Source organism: Lithobates pipiens, unplaced genomic scaffold, assembly GCF_037356315.1.
Source record: "Lithobates pipiens isolate NorthernLeopardFrog02 unplaced genomic scaffold, aLitPip1_a1.2 Scaffold_18, whole genome shotgun sequence".
Classification (NCBI taxonomy): domain Eukaryota; kingdom Metazoa; phylum Chordata; class Amphibia; order Anura; family Ranidae; genus Lithobates; species Lithobates pipiens.
Window position 1 is genome coordinate 656,787,347 of NW_027507758.1, and position 6,130 is coordinate 656,793,476.

The window sequence follows — 6,130 nt, forward strand, 5'->3', positions numbered from 1 at the left end:
TCGGCTTTGGGATTTTTCTTCAGTTTCTTATAGGTGTTAGGGATGTTAAGTAAATTCTCCATTTCCCTCTCGTAGTCCTGTTTGTTTAAAATTACCAGGCCCCCCCCTTTGTCCGCTGGTCTGATTACTATGCCTTTCTGTTTTTCTATCCGCTTAATGGTGTTCCATATGTTTTTTCCTTTAGTTCTTTTTACTTCCAAGTTCTTCAAATCGTTCTCCACCATCTTTCTGAAAACTTTTATATTCTCATCCTGCGTTACCTTAGGGTTGAATGTGGAGTTGTTCCTTAATTGGGAATGTTTGTATGGACCGTTGTCTTTGTCCCTAGTATTTGGCTTTGTTGGACCAAAGAACTTGGTGATATTAAGTTTCCTCACAAATTTTTGGAGATCTATGTAAGTTTCAAATTTATCCAGACCTTTATCAGGTGCAAATTTCAACCCCATGTTTAAAACTCTGAGTTCCTCTTCTGTGAACACGACTTGGCTGAGATTGTAAATGCCATCTCCTATTGTTCTCTTCTTCTTTTTCTGGAGGCCTCCTCTCTTCCCCCTTGTACGTTTTCTGTTTGCCAGTCTGATGGCCTGTGTGGTTCCGCCCTTCTCTGTTGCCAAGGGCGTTCGTGTTCTCCATGGTTTCTCCTTGGGTTGTCTTGTCTGGTCCATCTCGGGTTCCAACCTCCATTTCTGTAATGGCTTCTTTGCTGGTTTCTTCCCGGGTATCGAAAAGGTCCTCCTTCTCTCCATGGGTTGTGATAAGTGTCCGGTATTCTGGGTGGTCTGCGCTCCTGCCCCCTGTGAAAAAAATCTCTATTGTATCCCCTATTCCTATAAGGGGTGTATTGGGGGTATTCCCTCAGGGGTGAATACCTATTGGGATGTCTGGGGATATTTGGCGTATAGGGAGTGCGGTTGTCCCAATATCTGTTCTGAGTTTGTTCCCTAGGGGTTCTGCCTTCTGTTCTCCTATGTGCTGGGGTAGCAGGGGTGTTCTGTACAACCGTGTTACTTTGTGTCTGTATGTCCCTTACCCAATGTTGTTCTTCTTCTTGTATATCATTTTCTCCTGATTCTTCCATCAGTGAAGTTTCATTTTCCACATCACTGTAGTTATTGTCTGTCTGCCATTTGTAAACCTGCTGGTTTTTGTAGTCCAGTACGTCCCTTTTAAACTTTTTCTGTTTCTTCTGTTGCACTTCTTTGTCATACTTCTTTATGGTTTCTTGTAGTTCCCTTTCCTTGTTTAAGTATTCCTCTGTTTCTTTAAATGGTGTTAATTGCTCTCTAAGTTGTGTGATCTCCGTTTCTATGTTCCTTAATTTGTGTTGTCGTCTCACTACTATTTTTTGTAACAATTCGGTCTCACATTGATTAAAGAACCTGTACCAATCATCCATCAACTGTTTATCATTAACTGCATCATTAGGAGAAACATCCCAGCGTAATCTTCTGGGTGTTATTTTCTCAGTTATGTACATCTCTAGTATGGCCACATCCCACCATACTCTCAATTGTTTTTCTAAGCAGTGTTTTAGGTGTTTGAATAAACTTTCCAGGTCCTGTCGGATGACCACATGTTCTTGATTGAACACCTCCATTAAGTTAACTTTCCTGCTATTGACATATTTAAAGATGTCCATTGCTGCAACTTAGAGTGAAACTAACTGTTTCACAGAAAATAGCAAAAAGAAAAGATAAGATTGCGCTATGGACAAATTTACCTGTTTGCTAGACAAGTTTAAATAAGTTTAAATGTTAAAATGACTACAATAAAGTGAACTGTGAAGGGTTAAAGCTGCCTGTGCTTGAAACCTATCCCTCAAGATGGGAATAGATTAGAAATCTGAAAAATAAATTAAGCTTTGGCGCTAAAACCTAAATGGTGTACTAAAAATGCTAATATTCTGCAAATTACATAAAATGAAGCCCAATGTGGGAATTTCACCAATACACTGTATATGTGATATTAAAAATATATGTGAATGGGAATGTGTATCCGTTATCTTACATAACAACTATGCACAAGTTTGGTAAAAAATAATAATAACTATGCACAAGTGTGGTAAATAATATGATGAAAAATACAACTAATCTATCACAACTAAAAATGTAAGTGCTTTGGTAAAAAGTGCTTTTGCTCACATAAATGAGCCAATACTTATACTCTAAAAAGTGATAATCAAAAAGGCATTGTGAAACTACCAAGTGAAAACATCAAAAAGATCATATAATGTTATTTTTTTGTTATTCCATTAAATTGATGACACAGACGGGTTCGATGGCACAACCTCTGCATTAGTAATGGCCTCTTCTGGGTTGGAAATGACGGCCCCCCGGATTATCAAAGGGCCCCCCCTTCACCATTAATTATGTATCGTCCCGCATTCAATTATTCTGCTGGCGACACAAATGTGTCACTGACAATCCTCTGACATCGCCGGAGGCTTTTTAACGAGAGATCTCCGGTCAGATAACGGAATACACGGCTAGAATTCATACATTGCGCCGCGTCTGACCTGCCAGTCTATGTGGCTCGGTGCCGTTGGTCTTGCGGTCACATGACATCATAGCAGTGACGATGGACTCGGATTCCCGAATTCTTTAGTATATGATGTCATTCGCTGTCACAGTTCTCACATGTCACAGCTAAGCCGTCTCATTATCCAGTAACTGCACCTAATTGGTCGGTCACATCAGCAGTACGGCGTGCTCTGCGTTTCCTTGTATAAAGATCCCTGTGTAAAATGATTCTCCTCCCAGCCCTTGGTACTGGTGAAATGGAAAATTTTTGGACTTCCCGTTGACTCCTTTTCCTGGAACTCACTGATGAACAGAGGAAGTCCTAAACCTTTGGGTTATACTACTGCCTACAGGAGAACTGCACACTGGCAAGCATGAAAATGGTAGGCCAGCCCAAAAGTAGCCCCCTCCTACCACCAGCCAGTGGCGGCTGGTGGTATATTTTTGGGGGGCACCAGGTTGGTCAGGTCACCCCCAACCCCCCCCCGGTGGGTCAGTTGGGTCACCTGTATGAAACCCTCCCCCCAACCCATCGGTCGGTCAGCCCCGCAATTACCCCATCTATGGCACCTCCTCCTCCTAGGCCAATAGAATCACTTCTCCTTTTGGACAATCCAATCGGGAAATGGGTCTCACGACCCACTTCCTGAATGGCCGGGAGGAGAATCAGCGTGACAATAGTGAATATTTATTCGCCTTTGTCACACAACTGGGCGGCCTCACCTTTTTTGAAGCCAATTAGAGCTTCAGGCTCTAATCAAGTGCAAAAACAAGACAAAAAAACCCCGATTGGAATCCATGCGTCCGACACCCCGCATTTAGATTAGGGGGCCAGACACAGGACTAGGGAGGCGGCACCCTGCATTACAGGCCGCCACTGCTACCAGCATGCTATCAGGTTTATAGAAAAGTAGTACCAAGCACATGATCATAAACAGAGGGGAGGGACCCGTGCCCCTCGATGGGCTCCAATAGAAGAACCTTACAGTGAGTACAGAACTTCTATCTAAGACAGGAGGCCCCAAACCTTCAGGACATCCAAAGTAGTCCAACTAATGCCGGCCGCACCCGGTTCCAATTTCGAAAATCGTATCTAAGAATTTTCGTACAAATTTCGCACCGTTAGTGGAGCCGCAGCAACAGCCGATTTTCGTGCGGCAATCAAATTTGAGGAATCGGACATGTTGGAAATTTTTGGAAAAACGAACGATTTTCTAATCAATGGCGGGAGAATCGTGCGAGAAATGTAATAAGAAAAAAAAATGCACATGTGCAAAAAAATAAATAAAAATTTTACGGAGAGAAAAGAAGATTCCCGACCACAAAAATTATTTTTCTGTAGCAACATGGGAGGTGAAATTGAAGGCTTGGTCGGCTGAATTTCGAAAAAATGGTGGCGCCATCCGATCACAAAAAAAAAAAAAAAAAATAAAAAAAAAAAACTTTGATTTTGAAAAGAAAATTTGTTCAAAATCCGACCGTGTACGGCCTGCACAAGGGGGATCTAGATCTTCCCTGCAATCTATAGCGGAAGAGAAGCCAAGACTGTGTGCGCTACATGTCCACATCCCAACAAATCACATACAACTAGGAACAGAATATGTAGTCCTGGGCTGGGTGTGGACATAAAGAAGAGGAAAACAGTACCATAAAAGCAACTTTATTACGTCCCATTAAAAAAATAAAAATAAAATGTTACACAACATAAAAAATGACTCTCCACATATGCGGGGGGGATCACAACATGCAAAGGATTCCGATTACAGTTCATATGAGGACTCGACGCGTTTCAGTCACACATGCTCATTAAGAAGCATTCCTGAATCAGTACACTGGAACCCACCCCTAATCTTTAACCACTTGCCGCCCGCCATATAGCAAAACGATGGCGGCAAAGTGGTTTTAATTTCCTGACCGGACGTCATATGACGTGATCAGGATATTAAGCCGCTGCGCGCCCCGGGGGAACGCATTGTGGCGATCGTTGTTGCGGGGTGTCAGTCTGACACCCTGCAACTACCATCTCAGTAAAGTGTCCAATCACGGCTGATCACAGTGTAAATAGGAAGAGCCAGTGAACAGCTTTTCCTCACTCACGTCTGTCAGACGCGAGTAGAGGAGAGCCGATCGGCTGCTCCTCTGACGGGGGGGTCTATGCTGATCGATTATCAGCGCAGCCCCCCCGAGGATGCCCACACTGGACCACCAGACCATCAGGGATGCCCAGCAACAGGTATGCCCCCTAGACCACCAGGGATGCCAGTCAGTGCCCACAATGGATGCCAATCAATACCCACAACGGGCATCACTGATTGGCATGCATTATTGTTTGGCACTGATTGGCATCCATCCCTATACAATACTGTACACTACAATGCCCATCCATGCCGCCTATGAGTGCCCATCCATGCCACCTATCAGTGCCCATCCATGCCACCTATCAGTGCCCATCCATGCCACCTATCAGTGCCCATCCATGCCGCCTATCAGTGCCAATCTGTGCCACCTATCCATGACAATCCGTGCCACCTATCGGTGCCACCTATCAGTGTCTGTGTCGCATATCAGTGCCATCAGTGCCGCCTATAAGTGCCACTTCATTGATGCCACATCATTGGTGCCCATCAGTGCCGCGTTATCAGTGCCCGTCACTGCGGCCCCGTCAGTGCCCATCAGTGAAGGAGAAAACTTACTTATTTACAAAGTTTTGTAACTTAAAAAAAAAAGTTTTTTTTTCAAAATTTTCTGTGTTTTTTTATTTGTTTAGCAGAAAAAAAAAATCCCAGAGGTGATCAAATACCACCAAAAGAAAGCTCTATTTGTGGGAACAAAATGATAAAAATTTAGCTTGGTTACGGTGTAGCATGACAGCGCAATTGTCATTCAAAGTGCGACAGCGCTGAAAGCTCAAAATTGGTCTGGGCAGGAAGGTGTATAAGTGCCCCCCCCCCCCCTGGTATTGAAGTGGTTAATAGAATACTAGCCAGCAGGTTAGCCCGGAATTCATTGCATGTGTATGTTGCCCGCATATTACCTTTAAAATTTCAAATTGCTAAAAAATAAAAGAAAAATCACATTACTGGAAGGATGACCCTGCCCCCAACACATGACATACATGGGGAGTGACAGCAATGTAATACCCTCTCTCTCCGGCTATACAGTACATTGAGCAGGTGATGGAGAGAACCAATATTTAACTTATTCTTATTTCATTAAACTGATGGCACAGACGGGTTAGATCAGTTTCTCAACTCCAGTCCTCAAGGCGCCCCAAACAGGTCATGTTTTCAGGTTTTCCATTATTTTGCACAGGTGATTTGATCAGTTTTACCGCCTTAGTAATTACCACAGTCGTTTCATCTGAAGGAAATCCTGAAAACATGACCTGTTGGGGTCCCATGAGGACCGGAGTTGAGAAACACTGGGTTAGATGGTAAAGGCAAAACTTCTGTCCTTCTCCAGGTTTAAAACGATGCCCCCGGAATCAATGTGCACATGTGGCATTCACAGAATCCTGCAATCCTTCAGGAGCACATGACGGAATCGGTACCCTGGAACCCCCTCCTAATCTTTAATGTCAGAAAAGTAGGGTAGACTGGAATTCGCAGCAC